Source organism: Harpia harpyja, chromosome 10 (genome assembly GCF_026419915.1).
Source record: "Harpia harpyja isolate bHarHar1 chromosome 10, bHarHar1 primary haplotype, whole genome shotgun sequence".
Lineage (NCBI taxonomy): Eukaryota > Metazoa > Chordata > Aves > Accipitriformes > Accipitridae > Harpia > Harpia harpyja.
Window position 1 is genome coordinate 19,002,360 of NC_068949.1, and position 21,168 is coordinate 19,023,527.

General features: G+C 42.0%; 1 protein-coding gene across 10 annotated transcripts in view; it reads right to left on the reverse strand.

Annotated features, from left to right (window-relative positions):
- ZMIZ1 (zinc finger MIZ-type containing 1) overlaps positions 1 to 21,168 on the reverse strand; it is a 364,045-nt gene that overhangs the window by 239,780 nt on the left and 103,097 nt on the right. The gene's annotated exons all lie outside the window — the stretch shown is intronic.

Here is a 21,168-nt window from a genome sequence, read left to right on the forward strand (position 1 = left end):
CTGAAATGAATGAAGAGCATTTAGGAGTCCCAGGACCAAGCCTGGAGGACCAGATCTGAGGCTGGATTGGGGTTCCAGCCCAGCTCTGCCACCTCCAAGGTTTTGAGACTCACTCCAGCACTTTAAGTCTTACCGGTTTTCTTGCCTGTAACAATGAGATGAGGAAAAGCGAATAAGCATTCTGCTGAGGTATATATCAAAATTTCCTGAGCCAAATGGTAATTTTTTTTCAGTTAAAGGTCATGCTGAAGTCTCTTTTATTCTCTTTATAAAGGGTATTCACTGACTGTTGTGAGCTAAGTGCCATTAAAAAAAATAAACCAACCCCAAACTCCGCTTAAGCGCATACACCAAAATACCTCAAAACCACCATCCTGTCTGTAGCAAAACAAAGCAAGTTTATGGATTACGTTGGCACAGCACTGTGACTTCTAGGAAATGCTTTTTAATTATAAAGAAAGACTGCAAGGGGAGACAGGGGAATGTTTATGGGCAGAGTGTATTCTGTTACGTGCTGTTTTAGCAGGCAGACAAGGTGTCCTTACAGCCTTATACTACTAGGCTCCAAAACTCAGCAAATATTGAAGAAAGGAGCACTATGGCTACATTTTGATTCTGTTTTGACTAACTTCCAAATAACTGTCATGCAAAAGAATTTTCCGTCAAACATGAAAAAGCAACTATTACGGAAAAAAAATAAGGCACACAATTTGTGGCCAGTCCAGGTTGCTCCCCAAGGACCAGCTGTGGGAGCAGACACCTCCATAACAACTCGTATGATGCAAAAGTCACAAGTGACTTAAAAAACACAGAAAAACCTCACGTTATTACAAATAACTTGTTAGTCACATTCAATATTTGTTTTGCAGTCATATTTATTCTGTTCACTGATAATTCACAAAGAATAAAAACATGCCTGAAAACCATATGTTGGAAACAGTCATCCCACCCCGACACATACAGTGCCACCAAGGGGCCGTCTGCTTCAGACAGGAACTCTGCTGGTTTCCTTGTCTCACAACAAACGGCAATTTTAGAGAAGTTACATATTGACAGGCACCCTGGGTGAATGATTGGCTTTTAAGGCCTCATTGAACTGTGAATGTTTTCCCCCAGAATGTATTTATTCTCATCCAGAAGTTTTCCCCAGTGCTTTTGTTCTGCTTATACAAGCCAGGAAAAACATGTTAATTGATTCAGATTTAGTATGTGTTAACATGACTTTCTCAGCTAATACAGACTGGGTCTTTAATGAAGTTGGAATTAGTTATTTATCCAACTTCTAAGTTTGTTCCTTCAAAGGATAAACTTTTGTTCTGTCTGCCCCAGGAGCTGGATACCAGTCCAGGTGCCCCAGGATGGGACTTTGGCAAATTGGGCTGTAGCATTTACTTGGCAGCTTAAACTTTACCTCTCACTTCTCTCCTGGATGCTTGTTTCCAACCCTCCGTTTGCGCAGCTGCATGGTCTCATAAATAGCTGTGCCAATGCAACACAGGGAACGGGCACAGGGCAGGAGTGCTCAGCCGTGATGGCAGAGGGTAGGAACAGAGGCTGCTTAAACCAGCTTAAACTGCACTGCTGCAACACATGAAGCCAAAGCTTCGCTCCCCTCCTCTGTGCTTTAGTTCTGCCCATCTGTAAAACTGGCACCACAATTCCTACTTTGTTTTAGAAAGCACCTCTTAAAAGGGCTATCCCATTAACATTTCTGTGAATTCACATTACAGACCACCCACCCCTTTGGCAAATCAGGTCCAAGCTTATTCTAAGGACACTGGCGCTGTCCCCATCAGCATCTGCTCCCGGGTTTCACCATGCAACCTGCTTCAGGGGCTGTACCGTCTCCCCCACCGCCGTCCCAGGCCGTTCCCGTGCCCTCACGCCAGCCCTGGCCCCTGCCAGCACACTTCACAGGGTTTTGCTCTGAACTGGAATCAGTTTCTAAAAATAAAATTAGCTCTTTAATAAAGCCTGATCCGTTCTCTCATTCTATTTCTAGGAAGATGCCTCACTGGCACAGTATGGGGGTGGTGGGCTACAACTGAAAATGAGAATAGATGGGTGGGGAAGAGGAGGCAACTGGAAACACCTTAAACCTGGCATCAGCCACCCTTTCCAGGTGCAAACCCACGGCCTCCTCGCTGTGGCACAGCTCGATGCCGCACAATCTCCACCCTTTTCACATTCATAGCCGGTTCACGTCCCGTGATGCAGCCGCACGAGCGGACACTGGAAAGCACCAAGTCCTTCCCACAAATGCCCACCGGTGCCCGATAAGGGAGCTGCTGGGTGGGAATTGGGGAAGAGCGAGTTGGGGAACGGGCAGCACTCCGGCTGGTGAATATTTCCTGTTCTTCCAGATCCAGCAGAGGGAGCACAAAAACGCAGGTTTTTTGGCCGAATGCTTTTTTGGCTATGAACCGCTCGATGCTTGAAATCCCAGGCACTTTGTACAAGATTATTCCTATAATAATGCATATGTGGTGCATTACAAGCGCATAATAGACAAAACCCTTGCTCCGAGTAGATTACACCGTAAAAATCAATACGGTGAAGGAGACAACCAACGCAAGCAGGGAAGGCTGCAGAAGTTGAGGAAGGAGAGGCAGCACAGCAGGGCTGCCAATTCTGGTGATTTTTCATGTCTCCTGCAATACTAGGAATTTTTCCTGAAGTCAGCTCTCCAAAGTCTCATCATCACATAAAAATTTCAGCTTTCAGATTTTTGTTTGTTTTAAAGGATGTATCCCTAGGCTTCCAAAGTTCAAAAGCAAAGCTGTAAAGGTGATTAAGATAAACCCCAAAGACTCAAAAACTGGAAAAGAAGTACGAGAATCCCCCAAATTTGTTGTCTGTACGTCACAGGCAAAACAATCTCAACTCAGGGAATTTTACTTTATTTTACTTTATTTATTGCAAATTAACACACTTTTAATTACTGTTTCAGGAGTTGAGGGGGAAAAAAAAGGAGACTAAACAGTTCAGCAAACACTGAGGGAAACTCTTTTCTTCTGCCATCCCAAGGCTCAACTTCAGCCAAACACCTTTTCTCCCCCCCTTCGCTACTCTAACCTCCCTTGTTTCTGCCATGCCTTACACTGGGTCTAGTCCAATGCCTTTGGTGAGGCAACAGGCAGCGCAGGAGGCTGTGGGTTGTGGGTGCAGTGGTTTCTGTCTGCCCCTCCTCAGTTCTCATTTGTCCTTCCACTGCTCCTTGCTGCTTCACTCGATTTCCCCTGTCCCAGCCTGGACTCCTCCTCCACTGGTCCCAGTCCCTCAAGGATGTCCTCGCTCTGGCCTGGGGTGGCTGCAGTCCCTCAGGGGTGCCCTCACTCCAGTCTGGGGCAGCCACAGTCCCTCGGGGGCATTCCTGAAGCGCAGCCCAGGTGATGCCCTCCACCCCTGCAGCCCCTGCCACCAAACCCAGCAATTTAGGCCCAGTATACCACACAGTTTCAACATTTTTCTTTTAACATGGCACTCAGGTTCTTAGTGACTTTGCCAAGATGAATCAATGGAAAAGGTCAAAGTACATAAGGGAAACACCCAGAGCAAACTGTGCATCACCGCAAGTCTTAAAATTGTAAATTTTACATGTAAAAGCATGTAAGAAACACTGAAGGGGGGAACTGGAAGAAATCCCAACAGAGAAGCAACACAGAGTTCATCTTTAGGCCTCCTGTGTCTCAGCCCTATCATTGCAATGGACTTGGGTCAAGCATAAGCAACTTTCCCTGGTTTCTCATCACATCCTGGTCCCACCTGGTGGCTGCCAGTTCTTAGAGACGGGTTTATTACAGATCTTCCTGGACTATCACAGATCTTCCTCAGCCTCATCCTTGGAGGAAAGCAAGAGGGACCCCAGGGTATCTCACTGTCTACACCTCAGCACTCAGCCTGTGCTGGACTTAAATAACTGTAAATAAATAAAATTCTATGGGTAACCAAGAGCAAAACCTTCAGTTTCCATACACAAAATACCACTTGGTCTCTACATACCCAAACAAAAATGAAGAGATAGCAAATACGAAACACACACACACAGAGAAATTCTTGGAAAACAGAAATACTGCAAAGATAGACAGTTAAGTATGTTGTACAATCTTCTTATGGAAATACATAAGGCAGGTGCGCTTCGGGGTATTTTTCTACTTTCACAAGTTATTTCCAAGTTCCAGCATTATTCTCCTTGAACTGCAGAATATGTTCAAACTCAAAATTCCTGTAAAACCACAGTGTGTCGGCAATCCCAACCTCTCAATTATCCAGAGCTGTAACTGGGTCATAAGTGAAGAACAGAGAGTGCTGCACTTCCTAAATAAGTTTACTGGTCAACAGGCGTACTTCTGCTACGCGGGAAAATTTACAAACTTCTACAGAGTGTTTAAATATTATATGCAGTCCTTGTTAGGTATAATAGCCTTCTATCAACTTGGGAGTTTTTAGAAACCTGGGCTTTTTTTAAATTCTAAAGCAACTCAGATTCAACACTGAGTGTATGCCTGACGAGCACTGGATGCTGTCCTCTGCCAAAAAAAGGGGTAGACTGCTAGTTTTATATGAAAGAGAAGAATAAAATGTTGCTAAAGTAAGCAATGCAAAATAGGTGAGGGGTTTGGGGCGGCAGGGGGAGAAAGAGAGAGAGACTAAGCTCAAAGTAGGTTGGTGTGCTCCTTTCTTGGGCAGACACGGGGTAAGGAAGGAGAGAAAGTTGGGAAGAAAAGATCTGGGGTAAAGGAAGCAGAAGGAAGAGGGGCAGAGGGACTGCAGCTTCAAACTGACAACTTTCAACTTTGCCTACACCTAGACTTGGTCCTCAGTAATCCTTATTAAAATGAGAACCAAAAGCACACAAACACATCCCACCAAAATGCAGCAGCCACAAGGTTGTAAAACACAGACATTCATCTGATGGAACAGAAAGGATGAACACTCCTTCCAAACTCAAGCAGCAGAAAGCCACAGAAAGCGGCCACGCTGTACTGAAACCCTCCGTGTTCCCTGCCTGGCACCACCAAACACATCCTCCTCCCTGCCCCAGCAAGCCCTGGCATCAGCCCCCTGCCTGCATCCCACCGGGGCTCTCCGCGCCCCTCAAAGTCCCAGGCAAACCCTTGGCCAGCTCTCCCACGCTACAGCATTTCTTCCCAATGCAGTTTGTTCCCAAAACAGGTTCTTGCAGGGCAGATCGCGGGGGGCTGTGATGGTTGCCATGCCGAACGCCGCAGCTGCTTAGACATGCCGTCAAACCTGTGGTTGCTGTATAACATTGTGATCTCCTGGGACATTTTCCAGGCTCACCCTGTTAGACAGTATGCTACCAGGGTAGAGCAAAAGAAGAACAAATCGCAGTAGTAAATATTTTCATTTTTTGCCTGTCCCCCCCCGTCCCCCCCCCCATTTTTCACTGGGGTAGAAGCAAAAGTTTTGTTTATTCAGTTCCTCAGTTAGTTTTCCTGATTTTTAACAAAAATTTAGCTTTAATTTTTTTCTTTGCATAAACAGAAATTAATCCATCTCAAAATTGTATTTCACATTATTTAAAAAAAAAAAACAAAACCCAAAACAAACCACAAAACCCAACCGTAACTGGAGTACACTTTTTCTCGGATATAGAAAGCCATGAAGTTGTAATTTCCTTACTTTGAGATGGAAGGGAACATTAGGCTTGTGTCATACCCTCCATATATAAGACCTAACAAGCGCAGTAAGCAATATCATGATCTTCAGTTTACAATAACAAGAAAATCCTTCGCTTCTCCCAACTTGTTCCACAAAAACCTCATTGCTAGAAGAACCACTTTTTCAGTCTGGCTCTCTTCTCCATGCTGCATGTAAACTTAAGACGGGCTTCGTGCACCTAAAGCCCCCAGGCCAACATCGCTGTTGTCCATGTCTCTGCTCTCCTGCCACAACCCTGGAAACCCTCAAGCTCCCAGGGCAGCGCCGCAGCTTGCCTCCCTCCCAGCCCCACGCTCCAGGTTTAAGGGGCTGCACATCGAGTCAGTAGGCTGGATCCGATCAGGGATCCAGCACCAGGAGGGAAGAAGGGGTGTAAGCAGACACAGGGAAACAGGACTGGGAGGACAGGCACTTCGGTGCACCTTTATGAAGACATGCCACAGCTTTGCTGTGAAACAATAACCAGATGCAGGTGGCTTTGGCCCGAGCTGAAATAAGAAAGATTTGGTGTGTCTACACTGTGCAAGGGAGTCAGCCCAGCGGAGCTCTGCACCCCTCCCAGCCCGGCTGCTCCTCCTCCAGCGCTTGCTCCAGCCTAGCAGCACCGCAGCCAGCAATAGCACAGATCAGCCCAGGAGCAGATGAATCCAAAACAATTAAAGTCTGCAATTTGTTATCATTTCACAAGCGACCATCGTAGGAACGGCTCCTACCTAGTCCGCAGCAGACAGCAGCATATTAGACTGCATGTGTTTATAGCAGAAGACCGAGTTGCCAACTCACAGGCGTAGGATAACGAGCACTATTAACCTTGGCTTAAACTGAACCATTGTTCTGGATATTGGACATCTCTTGTAAAATCCCATTATTAGAGACCATTTGCCATCTATTTCCGTAGCAACTTTTTTAGTTTGTTTTGTTCTATTTTAGAAAAATTTTCCCCTTCCCTTTCCCTTATATCCCATTGTACTTACACAGCCTTAAACAATAACCCACTCAAGCACAGCCATGGAAGTGATTTGAAGGAACAAAGGCTGCTTCTGGCATAGCCAGTGCATCTGACTCTCCCTGTGTACAGCTGCCTGCATATCCTCCGCAGATTTGCAAAGCACCAGAAGCTACTGATTTCCCTTCTGCTTCTCTGGTGTGTTGGATACAAAATAAACTGTAGGCAGGAGTCATCTACTGAAATTATACTTGAAGCATCAACTAGGTACAGGTGAGTCACAAGCAAGTTCTGCAGCTAATCTTGCTAAAGGAATAGGTAGGAGAAGCCTGACCTGAAAAGAAAGCAGTATCCATGAACAAGATGAATTTTAAATAAATAAATAAATAAATAAATCTAACTCCAGGGAGGCAGCGGAGTGGAGGCAGAGTGTCTCAGGACTGTCTCAGGCTCTGCTAAAGAAGATTATTGCCACATCTAGCAGTGAGCACCCACCCAAGTTGTGTGCCATCAACTTAATTCTCAAACGAGACTAGCAGAACAGCGAGACAGGATTAGACATGCTTGTTTTTAACCATTCAGTCCTCTCTCTGGTGGAATACTATCAGCACAGCATTGGCATCAAAATTACTACCCTTCAACACGCGCAGAGCACATTTTTAATTTTACACGTAGCAGTAATGTCATATGGGGTTATTTATTTTTAAATTTAAAGTGGTAAAACATATTTAATCTGTTTTGAGAAAAGAACAAATTGATTTAGTGAGCAGTTCAAGGCTCTCCCTGGAGACACTCAACCACACTCAGCAATCTGGATATAAGTTTAGACTTTGCTAAAGTAATTTTAATTGTAGGTCGTAAGAAATGTCAAGATAGAAAACATCAAGGAATACTAAAAATTAAGCCATCATCTCTGAGACTAACAAATGTCTTCTATTTGGCAGTAGAATATTATTTTAAATCTTTATGGCATTACTACTTAAGCACAGTAGCACAGCAAATGAATTGGAGCTGAATGTAATACATGCACATTATTTTGGGGGGGGGGGAATGAACCCAAAATGTGCATTAAGGGAAAAATACTGGGGTGAAAGAAACTTATAACGCTACACTTGTGATGGTGGTGGTGTATCTTTTCCACTTTGTTTTATTACACTAAACATCTTTTGTTTATAAACAAAATGTTTTGTTTCATCTTCGTCAGAAAATGTTCTGCCCTAATACAGTATGAAACAGGGTTGCATATACAGCAATACACATAATGCAGAAAGGGAGCACAAAAGTGAGGGAAAGATGGTTTTTAAAGAAAACTTTAAAAACAAACAAACAAAACCCCACAAAGCCTTAAACACTTTCCGAGCTTTGTGCCCAGGTTTTATAAAGGAAAAAACCTCTTCATTTCTTCTTAGCTAAAAAGTACTTTTTAAACAGTTTTTTCATGTGGAAAGTACCCCCCGACTTCTGTCCTGTATTTTTGAACTGGACCCCCCATTTACGAAAACCCTTTTGTAGAACTTAGCTGAAATCCCCCAAATTTTCCTTTGTCCACTTGCCTCAAATAACAATGACAAAAGAGGGCTCTGACCTTAGCAGCAGAAAGTGAAAACCCCTCCAGTTTAACTTCTTAAAACAGAGGAAGTTAAAAATTAGGTGCATTCATTTTCAAAACCAAAGAACAGTATCTAAGAGCTCTTACTGAAGTATCTAAAGAAAACATATATAACCTATCTCCTTCTCCCACATTCTTCTATCTGAAATAAAGTTTAAAGGTCAGCAATGTGAACTCAGGGGCAGATTTTTTTACCGTCCCTGCCTAATAACCTTTTAAACTCAATCAATATACCAATTTCCATTCCTGCCACTATCTTCCACTCATGGCAATGGAGACAAGAATGGTATTTCGCCCCTTTTAGTTAAATCAGAATGGAACTCACCAGTAAACAGTTATTTGAACAGAAAGCAGTTCAAGTGATTGCTAAAGACCGACATTAAGGAAAACAAGTTCATGTGCGTGGAAGGGAAAAAAAAGGTAATTTTAACATCCTATATTGCTGCCAATCAACTCATCAATTAAAAATTACAAACACTAATTTCATTGGTTTTAGCCACTGTCTCTAGAAGGTGTGCCAAAACCTATGGATGAGCACATCTCTCTCTAAATGGGAAGCTAAGCATTTCACACAAATTCAAATCTCTCCATTGCCAAGTCCTTTTTCTTGACTGCCCTCACATCAGCTCACCAAATACACCATAGTCTAACCATCTTCTTCTGTAAGATTAAATGCCACATATGTGCACGTACACGCAAACCTACGTCCGCACGTGGGGCAGCACGGGGGCTATCGCCTGCTTTTCCTGCGTCAGCAGCGCTGCCATGCCAGGGAAGCGCAAAGCAGGAAAGCTGCAACACCACAACCCAAGTAAGATGCAGGCAAACACAATTTTAGAGATCCAAGCATTTTATGCAAATTAATGAAATAAAAGCACCGAAAGGAATAATTGCACAGATGCCTCAGAGGAAGAGTCATATCTTGGGATCTGATAGCTAGAAGCAAAGCAGTCTTCCCCCCATCTTCCCTTTAAGTCATTTGGTCGCAGCAGATGAGCGCTCCTTGCTGTCTATCACACAAGCTGTTATGCAAGTACTCCCAAACTGGTAGCCCTGGATCCTGGTTTTCTGGTCCCCTGGAGGGCTGCAGGGCACGGTCCAGGGCCTCCCCTCATGCCAAGCCCTGCCAGGCTGCCCACGCTGAAACTCGAGGTCATCGGCAGCTCGGAGAGGCAGCCGAGAGCAGGCAACGTTGCACAATTTGTGTTCTGTGGGGACATCTGAGCTGGAAAGACAGTCATTTCAAAACAAGCTGAAGTTTGCCTCGGGATCTCCTAAGTTTTACTGCAGGCTGTTCTTAAACTCTTCCACTGATAGCATTTGTAAAACTCTGATTAATTTTCTGTGACACTGAAAGAGGGAGGGAGAGACCCTAAACAAAACCCCAGCCCTGCCTCACTGACTTCACTCCTTACATCCGCACAAACCTCCCCTCGCCTCTCTCCTGTCCTTGAAAGCCCTTTCCCTCCAACACGCCTAAAGCTTTTAACCCATATTAAAGCCACTAGCATCCAGCCCCAGCTCTGAACAGGTACTGCTGTGGCAAAGGCACTACTCTGTAAGAGGTGAGCCCTGGAAAATCTTGCTCAGGCACTTTGAGATGTGGCTGCTACTGACCATCTGCCACGTCCCTCTGACGGAGAGGAGGCTCCCCACCACGGAGCTGGCGGGGGGGGGCTCGTATCCACACCTCCGCTTTGCATGTGCGCGGGGTGGTTCGGCCCAGGAAAGTGCATTTTCGTTAAGAAAGTGGACGGAGAGTTTCAACAACTGAGGCAGAGGCAAACAATTGCCTTCTGGCAGCTCTTCTCCGGGGGTGGGATGGACATCTGAGGAGGGGTGAATTGGAGGGAGAACAGCTGTTTGCTCAGTGAATGAGTCACAGGACTCAGCTATTAATTCTTCCTCCCAAGAGAATATGCCCCCATGCCAGCCCACCCACCATCCCATAAAACAAACAAACATATAATGGAGGTCAGGGAGGGGGAGCTCAGTAAGAGGAAAGGAAGAAAAGGGAAAAAAATACCCAAGCATTTAATATTTACATAAGAATGAAATGTTTCATTAATTACATACAGAATCAATTTGCAGCTATTTTCTTTAAATTTCTCAGTCAAACCCACAGATTTGAAGCACTTTGAACTGCGCTGCACCAGTAATTGTGGATGAATATTTTAGATCAGTCTTGAATCACTGTACTGCACACACCAAATGAACTAATAAGCTGCTCATGTGTGGACTACTAATGTATTTTCTTTCTTTCCTAGACAGATGGAGTACAGTCTAAAATCAGTTGAATTGGCTACAGGGAATCTTCAGAAAGGCTTACAAAAATCTTTCGTTCTACTGTTTTATTAAAAATACCCCTCAATAGACTGCATGAGTTAAAAAGGAGCCAAGAAGATGCAGAAAACCCCAAATAAGTTTACAAAGATACGAAGGAAGAGTCGGACATTTCGCATGACTATAGCAACCTCCAGAGAGTGACAATGAATAGTGCGTTGTGAAATGTTATTACAGGACTATTGAAAAGATGGACATCCTTGCCATCTAGATGATATTTATCACAATACATCCATTTATGGGCAGTCATTTTAAATCACACATAGTGGCATATCAATTCTGTAATCTGACAGATGTGTTTAGTATACAGAAGCATCTGTTGAGTCATCAGGACATCAGAATAGTTAATTGCACTTTGGGGATGCTTTCAGAGATTAAAAGTTCCCTTATTTCAAGAAAATTTTAAGTGTCCTCAGAGATTAAACTCCTTTTTCATATACAAAATTAACATATGCACCCACACTTGAGAGAAATTAATGTATGAAATGTAAAGAATAACGTCCCTGAGGGATTATCTGTTTTCTTCCGCCTCATGTACACCCTGCCTCACACTGTGCTCAGCAATGTGGAACAGAGAACAAAGATACAACTTGAATGATGCATAATTCTGAAATATAAACTAAGACGTGGCCTCCGCTGGCTGGGTGAAGAATACAGAAGAAGCTGCCTTTGGTCAAGAACTTTTAAAAAATGTTTAACAGCTGAAAACTGCTAGATGATGTCTGCTATCTCTTTTTGGCAAAATGCTTATAATTATATTTCAGAAGCCTTTATTACTGTTTATTCTAAAAGAAACGCTGTACAGGCTGTATCTTTCACCACCACAAGAGTGTGAGACAAGCCAGGAGAACCACCCACAAGATTAAACATGGGCTGAATGACATTAAGCCATCCCCCCATCTGAAGTTATACCAGTTGCTTCGTTATGCAGCTAGGGCCTGGAAGTGAGCTATCTCCATTCATACACCTAATTCTCCAAATATTTGCATGAAAAGATCAAAAAACCTTGTGGAAGACTCCTATGAGTTTGCAACATGTGTGAGCAGATTACATCTTTCCCAATGCTTCCAGCCTGAATCTCCTTGCAACTTTCTGGCCTGTATAGCAGTAGGAGGATTAAGAAAACGTATTTCTTAGGAAGAAGGATCCATCATATAAACTTTGATTTAAAACAATTTAGCAGTGGATTTTTTGTTTGGTTAGTGTTTTACCAAAAAACCAACACAACAAAATGAACCAACCAAAAAAGGTATAATCGGCTGTTTGTCAGACATGACTGAATCTATCTGGTCTGTAGCTCACGAACCACAGGGTTCTATGATTAATTCAATGAACTATTTGATGATGTCGCTCAAGAAGTGATCATAAAGCTAAAGTGCGAGTGCATAACCAAGAGCACCATACAAGACTACAGATACCAACACGGCATCTAGGTTTTGCTTCCTATAAATCCTAAAGCAACAGCACACCTCAATCTAAGTAGACTGTTATTCTTTAGTGTGGAGGAAATCAAACTTGAAGTGAGAGTGTAAAATTTCAGACACACACTGCAATCATGACCATGCTTTAAAAAGGTCCCATACTTTTGAAGTTACAGCATATTCCCTTGCTGCTAAACCAAACTGAGACTGCTGTCTCAGTTGCATTAAATTATTAGCTAATTAGCCCTGAGTAAGGACAACAGTGTGTTGATGCTGGCAAGCTGTGAAAAGAACACTTCAGCAAAGAAGATCAATAGCATTTTTGTCTGGCTTACAATAAGAAAACTGCTGGCCCAGGTTATGAGTTTAAGCCATTTTTCATTTGGCAGACAAGACAGCACTAGTGACAGATCAATACAGTAACTTTATGATAGGCTGCTGCTCCTGCAGATGGCAGGACCATAAACAGGCATCATTTTTAAAGCCTGGAGCAATCCATTACTCAGACAGAAACCACCTGACCTTTTATAGTATTTAGACATTCCTACACAAAAAGGAAAATCAGAAAACAAAACAGAGGGAAAATCAGGAGGATGAGCTGTCCTGTGAGACAGAAGGGAATATTAGCTGTTTGAAAGTCAGTATTTAAAGTAGCAAGCTTCTACGCTATTTGGGAGATCACACTAAAGCCACAAGGTTGGCAGCAGGTAACTACTTATCCCTTCAAAGAGAAAATGTTACTGGGGATCAGTTCTTATGTGATGCAATTTTCTTATCTCTATGTTATGTGGGATAACAAAAGAGCCTATTTATTAATCTTAAAACCAACCAACCAACCAACCACTTCAATGTGTCCTTAAAACATTAGATGAGTCACTTTAACACCTGCCATTAGTAAGCATTTGAGAGAATACCGTTACAAATGGGTGGTTATTTTTCCCATATTGCAGTATACACACTGTAGCATTTGCACATATGGTTTGTTATTCTGCACCAGTATTAGGATTGCCTGTAGTGTTCCACTATTTTAACAAAGGTAAAGGAAAACAAGAGGAAGGTTTTATAATTCTAGTGCTTTTATGGTAAGACCTCTAGCTGAAGAGAATGTAAACAATAGCACCTTAATAAATTATTCAGGCCAGGTCTTCAGCTGAGGACACAGGTGGAGCATCTGGCCCTATATTTACAGTCTTCTCTTTACTATAAACATGAAATAACCACAGAACATGGTGAATTAATCACACCACCAGCTTGCCTCTGCCTCCCCGTCTGAGGCTGGTTTGTGTCAATTACTACAGAAATATCTGCTTAAGCAGGAAACTAATTTTACAAAAGCACATTGGGTTCATGGGCTTTCATCAATACTTTTTGGTTGCTGCAAGTAACTAATTAATGTTAATGTCAACATAAAGGATAGAAGGAGGAGAAAAATATTAACGAGCACAATATAAAAACTGAGCTGGCTGCTTCTTTCCCATACAGTACTGCCATGCAACTGGCTTTCAGTCCATGCCTGAAAAATGAGTTATTATTAATTTGGTCACTAATTTTACCTTGTATGATGTAAGCAAACAGCACTACATTTTCCCCTTAACTAATGCCAGTTATGCACAGCATTAGTTTAAAATACATCAGAATAGGACCCAAACTACAAGTCTTTTGACTGGGCTCCACTCGTGCTAAGAATAACTTGGTGCACACATACTCGATGCGAAATCTGCCAATGATCTGCTTTGCTCCAAAACTAGCCCCCCTGCACCTTCTACAAGATCCTATATACATCAACCTGTGTTAAAGCAGGAAACCTAGGTATTGAATCCATTTTTAAAACAAATGGAATTTCTTTAAACTCAAAGGTGAAGGATGGTTTCAACAGTTTCACATTTATAATCCCACCTCTTTTGAGCATGCACAAGGGCTCTTTATACCCAACTGCGCTTAGACATGCTGGCCGCCACATCTGCCAACCACCAACACTTGGTTTCAACCCAGAGACTCTGCCAGCCTACCTCAAAATCACTGGTGCAGACACACAAAACAGCAGCCCACAATTCTGATTTGCAGGGCACAAAATATCCTTAGAGATGATGCCCCTGTGATCAGGCTAAACATGACGCTAAATAAACACAATGGCTTGGGTTTGTCATTCGTTTTTTTGGTTTGGTTTTGGTTTTAAGTAAGCTGACTAGGTTTTTGGTTGCAAAACCCCCACATACTTGTAAAAAAATAAAAAAATAATGCAGCACTCAGAAATAATTACTGCTTCTTCTTTTACAGTGCCTCAATGTCATTGTTCAATTTTAAGATAATACAAAGCATTTCACTCACGCCACGGCATATGGGTGCAGGTAGCAACCCCATGCTGGCTGTTCCAAAACACTGGCTCAGCCTCAGCACACCTGGAACGCACATCCCACTTCAGCTGACTGCCGCTTCTGGGAAGGAGGGAAGGGGACTGGGTCTTCTGGAGCTTGGCTGCATGGACACTATCTAAAAGCAGTGTCAGGAGGAGTGATCACATAACCTGGCATCGGACTACCTGAGGCATGTGTTCAAAAGGGCAGGCAAGAGCATCTGCCTAGACTAAAAGGGAAGAGAGCCCCTTGCCCTCAAGAAGCAGGAGGCCATGCTCCTCCTGCACCCAGAGTGATTATTATTTGCTTTTTGGTGCAATGACTACTTAGTATGTATTTTCTTCAGCACTTCAGCCACTTTCATCCCAATCCTCCACTGAGCATACTTCTGTATTTCTGTTTCTTATGCTTTTTTCTTCTTTACCCTACATCCTATTGGATCTAAGTTCCAACACACTATTTCCTTCTCAGCAAGGCCCTTACCACGACTTTGATTTTTCCTTAATTTTCCTCTGTCCCTGGTAGGATCTAGACTACACCCTTCATCCCAGACTGGTCTCTGCAGACTCCTGTTCTGTCCTCTTCGATCAAATTCCCTGGACTTTCTGTACTAAGAGAGTTTTAGTCAAGAGGGACATTAACTCTCCTTATTGCTATTGTACTATTAAAATGACATGACCCTTGTCTGAAGATAGCACCATGTGAACACCTTTATAGACTTTAACATTACCACCAATGAAGCGAGAGTCCATTGAGGACCTCCACAATGTCTGGTTGAAGAAATTGTACATAAGAGACAAATCCACAAATACAAATGACCATGCAGCAACTTTGCTACTGTTCAAGAGGTTAATTAAGTTAAAGCAAAAGAAAACCAAAGACAGGCTTCCAACACCACACCAAACTTCCTTGTCGTTATGGTTCCAGACTCCAGATTAACTACAAAAACCATACACAACACCTTATTGTCTATTTTTCTTCTCTAGCAAAATCTTGCTTGAAAAGCCGTATCTTAACACTTGCTTCGTATCCATCCAAAAAAGAAAACCAGCTCTTTACTTTGTATTTTGGATACTGCATTCATGTGAGAGACACCTATTTCAGCATAGAGTTTGCCACTGTAATAAAATGATAAACTATTAGTTGGATAGTGAAGCATTTGTGAAAGGCACCATCTCTCAATTATGTATAGTGCCGTGATCATATTTAACTCCATGATGGTGACCAGAAGGCAAGATCACAATGCATATATGAATAACATAAATAAGGAGATCAAAATAGTGCATTCATATTACACATTGTTCGTACTACCATCCACCAGAACGAACCCTTTCGAGTGTAACAAAGTAAAGGTATTATAATTAGAGAGTTCATAATGCCATTTAATCAAGTGTGGAGCTGCAGCACAGTGGGTTGTATACCAAAGACAAAACCACATGAAGCAGTACAATGCAGAGTGCCAGAAAGGGCACACATATTCTTCAGGGAAAATAACAAGTTACTACAAAGCCATGTTTGTTTCCAAGTACTCAATGAAGAGAGTTTGTGTACTAGGTAATTTTACATCATGAAAATAAGTTATTTCATAAAGGGCAAATTAAATATGACCACAAAAATGTCTTTTGATTCTTACAGACAGAAAACCCCAGATTTGAGTTCTCAATTTGCAAATTAATTCTTCATAGTTTTACTGGAAGAATTAATTATACTTCAACAATATTATAATTATTTTTCTACTTCTGCTTATTATTTACGAAGTGCTTTACCATAACTAACCAGTTTCCATGACACCTCTAGAAGTCTCCATGTAGTGAGGCTGAGACAGGAGTATCCTGAGCTATCAGCAGAACAGCAAGGGTCAAGTGAAATCAGGAATAAAACCGAGGACTTTTCCACAATAGGCCATTTTCCCAGGGGTCACGGTATCCTTGGCACACCTAGCATGAGATGCTTCTCATGATCAAGATCAATGTAACAACCGCTCCTTCCTGTGTCTCAAAACCAGACTGGGAACTACCCTGATCCTCTCCCATGAAACAGAAAAATGTATGCTAAAAAAAAAAAAAGGTAGTCAGAAATCACTCTTGCAAATGAGAGGGATCACACACTCGCTCACATGTTTTAGATTAGCCTCCTGACCAACCTGAAAGATCTTGCACATCTACCTGCCCAGGACTCATGTTGTTGGTTGGCAGGAGCAAACACACCACACAAGGAAGGACCCTAATGACAAAGGTTGCAGCTGTTACTCATGCCCCTTTTGATACACCAAAGATGTCCAATGTTCTTCTCTATAGAAACAGTGTAAAGACTACTCCTGCCCTAAGTAGCTTTTGTTTTAACAATACCATAACATTTTTAGGAAAACATGAAAAATAGTTTCCATTTTATGTATGGAGAAACTTGCTTGACAAACACAGTAAGTCAGGAGCATAACCACTGAATGTTCCCAGAAAAGCATGTGGGATTTGGAGCACAAAGCGTTATGGTACAATTGCTATTTATTTCACAGATGCAGCTAAGGAATCCTACAGACCTTAGCTCGATGTTGATTTGGGGCCTTCAGAGCCCAAATGTAATTTTTCATTATAATACATAAATAACAATAAATACACCTAACGTATGTATCTGAGTTACCAGGTAAGTGTAACTTAACACACAAGAAACATCAGGAAAATTAAAGCAGAAAAAATGACGCAGCAGCACAGAGCTTCAAAAATTGGGCAAGCAAGTGTCTTCAGATTGTAGCATTACTTAAAGATTTGTTACGTATGTAACAGGACATTCTCAAATGACTGCAGATCAAGAAATAAAAAGGTGTGAATTAAAACAGGGTCTGATTTCACTCCCATTAAGGGTGCAAAAAAGATTCCCATTGGCTTCAGACAGTGTTGGGTCGTACCCTAGTCACACTACCATGCAAGTTTCCTGTGCCTTTCAGCTTATTTGTATGACAGTTACACAGCCAGACGTTCCCAAAACAGCAAGGTATGACCTTCTGTCTGCCTGGATGTTCTTTATGGACAACAGCTTGATACCCCTAATGGCCAAAAAAGGACTTTGCAAACTGGAAGTCAATTTTATCATAACCTGTAGATTCCCACTCAACCCTTGCCATCTCCAGAGAAGCACTGTGATCAGGAGCCATTTATCTTACCTTATTTTCAAAGTTTTACAGACTGCTTTCTTCCTTTCCTGCCCATCATGCTCAAGTCCTTTTTCATAATAGCATGTCAAAAGGAAAAAAGTCACAGAGTTCACATGCTTTTATCACTTACTCCTGAATAGCTCATTAATTTAAGAACTTCTATTGATTTTGTTGGGTCATTTTCACATTTAAAATACTTGGGTGCTTAAGTTCTGTAGGAACGAGTGTCCCAAAACTTACCCTATTATCATGGAGGGGAAATTAGATGTTTGCTTTGTTTCTTCCTCTGAAGCATTAAGTTACATAAGATTTAGGAAAACTTTACCCTCATCCGCACTCTAAAAATATTCCTTAAAATGTGGGAGAAAGCTCAATATGCATAAGACAAATACAAATTAAAGTACACCAAACAAATGGCAGAACAAATAGTTTAATCCTTGCTCAACACATAAACACCATATCTGACAGCTTTGAAATGGATGAAATACAAGTCTATTCTTTATTAGAGGAGATAAATGTTTGTCCCCTTAATCTCCAAAATGCTATTCTCCTGTAACGATGGGGTATATTCCCAGGTCAATCTGTGGGATATTTAGGCAGATGATGTTAATCCTAGCGCAAAACTTAAGTGACATGAATCAAGTCGAAGTGTTGCAGAACATTTTAGCCACAAGCAGTAGCTCCCATCAAACAGGACGTAGTCAAGATAAAAATCATGCTGTTCTAATATCCTTAGGGCTTTATCCTGCCAGCACTAACTGATAGCGTTGCTTATGAGATACACATTTTTGTCCTTACTGTTGCTCTGTTCTGCCAGTATCTCAAATCCTTTACTGAGGCAGGTAATTTTAATGAACACTTCATCTCTACTGCTTTTGACTGGAACTGTGCCACGATATTAAACTGTTTAGATTTCCACCTGTTTCACTCCGCTCACATGCACAGTGTTGATTCTATAAACATCCCGCAGGACCATTTACACCAAAGAGTACATTTGCTGCACTGATTACAGACTTCAAATGCCATTAATGTCTGTTAGAAAGGCTGCAGCACCTTGGTTTTAAAAATCAAGCTTTAGGAGATGCAAACTGGCAAACTCAAAAATCAGCACCTAAATCCAAACCTGGAGTTCCTATTTCCTGTACTTTTAATAGAGAAGATTAATTTTATTAGTTTCTATTGCTCTATTTCTATTTAAAATGTTAGCCCTTTATTTGCACCACAGTTCTTTGTTAATGTTTCAGTCAAAGTGAAAACCAGACACAGTTGTTTCACATGGACTAAAACTGTTTAACATCCATTTCAAATAAATGGGTGTTACACACCTAAACACATTGCCTCAGACCTCATAATTTTTTTTTTCCCAGTCATTCTAATTTTCCCTAAGGCAAGACACTAGAATAATCACTTTATTGTTACATTTACTGACAATGACCCTCAGAAGGTGATAACATTTTGGTCCCATTTGATTACATTAGTCTTAATAGATCCTAATGGAAACACAAGTAAATCCTCTTTCTTATCACTCATTAATTTCAGCAGTCACTATAACTTAACCGCTCAAAGGGCTTTAAAGCATACACGGAGTACAAACGAAAGAGAACTTGCACTGCCTTTCACTTATACCTTCAATCTTGTTCACTGAACAAATTTAAGGTAACTCTAAAAATGGAGTCCCAAGCATCCCAAGATAGAGTTGTCACAGTGCCAGCAGGGGTTAACACTGCTGCGACGCTGACAACGCTGCAGCAGCCCACGGGAGGCAAGACCCAGGAAGCTGTCCGCCCAAGAGCTCACAGTCTAAGCAAAATCGAATAGACGGGGTGTACCTGGAAGCCCATAAAAGAAAATAAATATGACTTATTATTGACATCTTGCCAACACTGCAGAACTATTAAGTCATTAGGCGCAATGTGAGCAGAGCAAGCAGGGAAAGGGACATCTTATAAGGAAGTGTGTCCCATGTGCAGAAGGTGATGCCAGCAAAGGTGTGAAGACTGTCACGGGAGAAGCAGGTGGCCAGAGCATCAAGCCTCACACCGCTGAAAGGACAGCCTTCTGGCAAGGACGGTCACCTACAGGTGCTCACATGCACTATGTCCAAGATTGCTTTGGCAAGTGAAAGAGAAGTGCACAGCTCTAGTGGGTAGCTGTCATCTGTATTTCCCTACCTAATGCCACCTTCAGAAAACAGAGGTCCTGACGTGAGAAATCAGAGTAGCCCACAAATGAGCCAACTGTGCTGAAATCTGGTTTGACTGCAGAGGTCAGGACAGCTCATCAGCCAGCTGCTCTGCTATGTAAGTGTAACGAGACACCCGCAGCTTGCTGCCCCTCCAGTGTAATTGCACATCTTGTTCTTTGTAATCATGCTTACCACTTACACACTGCTGTAGAGACATAACTAATCCTCACAGATCCTACTGAGAGGCAGGCAGAAAAGTATTACCATCCCCATTTTACAGATGGAGAGAAATATATATTACCTACAGGAGTCAGTTAATGACTGGAATAACCTGATGCACTTCCGCAAGCCTGGGAGGATTCAGCCTCACACACGCCGGTGGCCAACTTGGCCAACAGAGGTCAAGTAATTTGTCAAAAGCCATAGGGTGTTATTCTGAGATACAGGATGAAAAGTCTCACGGCACTAAAGCTGGCTTTGTTCTCAGGTCATCGTACAAACCATACCAGTAAATAATTGCGGTGGGTTGGTTTGGGGGATTTTTTTTTTGGGGGGGGGGGGGCGGGGGGGGGGCAGCGTGTGGGTGGAGTTTTTTTGTTCTTGTTTTGGGGTTTGTTTGGTTTTAAACCAACCCATAAGGACTTCTAATTAAAAAGCCCAAATAAAACTACAGCTTTTGCTACAGTTCCCCAAGTGGAAGGAAACTCCCCACAATTTGATTAATTCTGAAAATAATTACAATTATTATTTGTTTTCCGCAGCATCCAGAAAATACCATGGTAGCTGCTGCCAGAAGACAGACAGTTACTTACAAATGAAATGCATAATATGTGAAAAAACAGAGGACAGTAATGCACAAATGACGTGATGTATATATAGTAAATAATACAACAAGGAGGCAGCACGATATATTTTTCTGTGTTTTGTTACTACGCTACATGTTAATTCTCAAATGCCATGGTAGGTGGGAAAAAAGTTTCAGTAGTAATTTTCTATTATTTTAAAGGTCTCAAAGTTAGAATCAAGCTCATGTAACGAGCTATTTCTGCATTTATACCCACAAATGATCAATAATAATCAATTGACCATCTAAACTTCCAAGACAATCATGAAATGATGTTATTTGTTCTTTAAACTCTTCTGATATACTCAGATGACATTTTCCATCTTTCTTATGGATTTAGCATTGCTAGGAACTTTAGGAATGGAAAACAATCTTATCGGCTTGGTTTAAACAATCATCTGACTCCAGAAGGTAACAGTTTAAATAAAATTATCATCATGAGGCCAAGAGCCAAGTTGGGAACTGACCCCACTATTATTTCAAATCCACTGCTATTGCTCAGTCCCTTTTCAATGTACATTGCCCATCGAAACAGGGGTTACATAGCTTACCACCCTACACTGAAGTTGCTTCTCATTAGCAGGAAACATTCACAAAGCTATTTTAAAAATCACAGATTGATGTTTTAGCCAG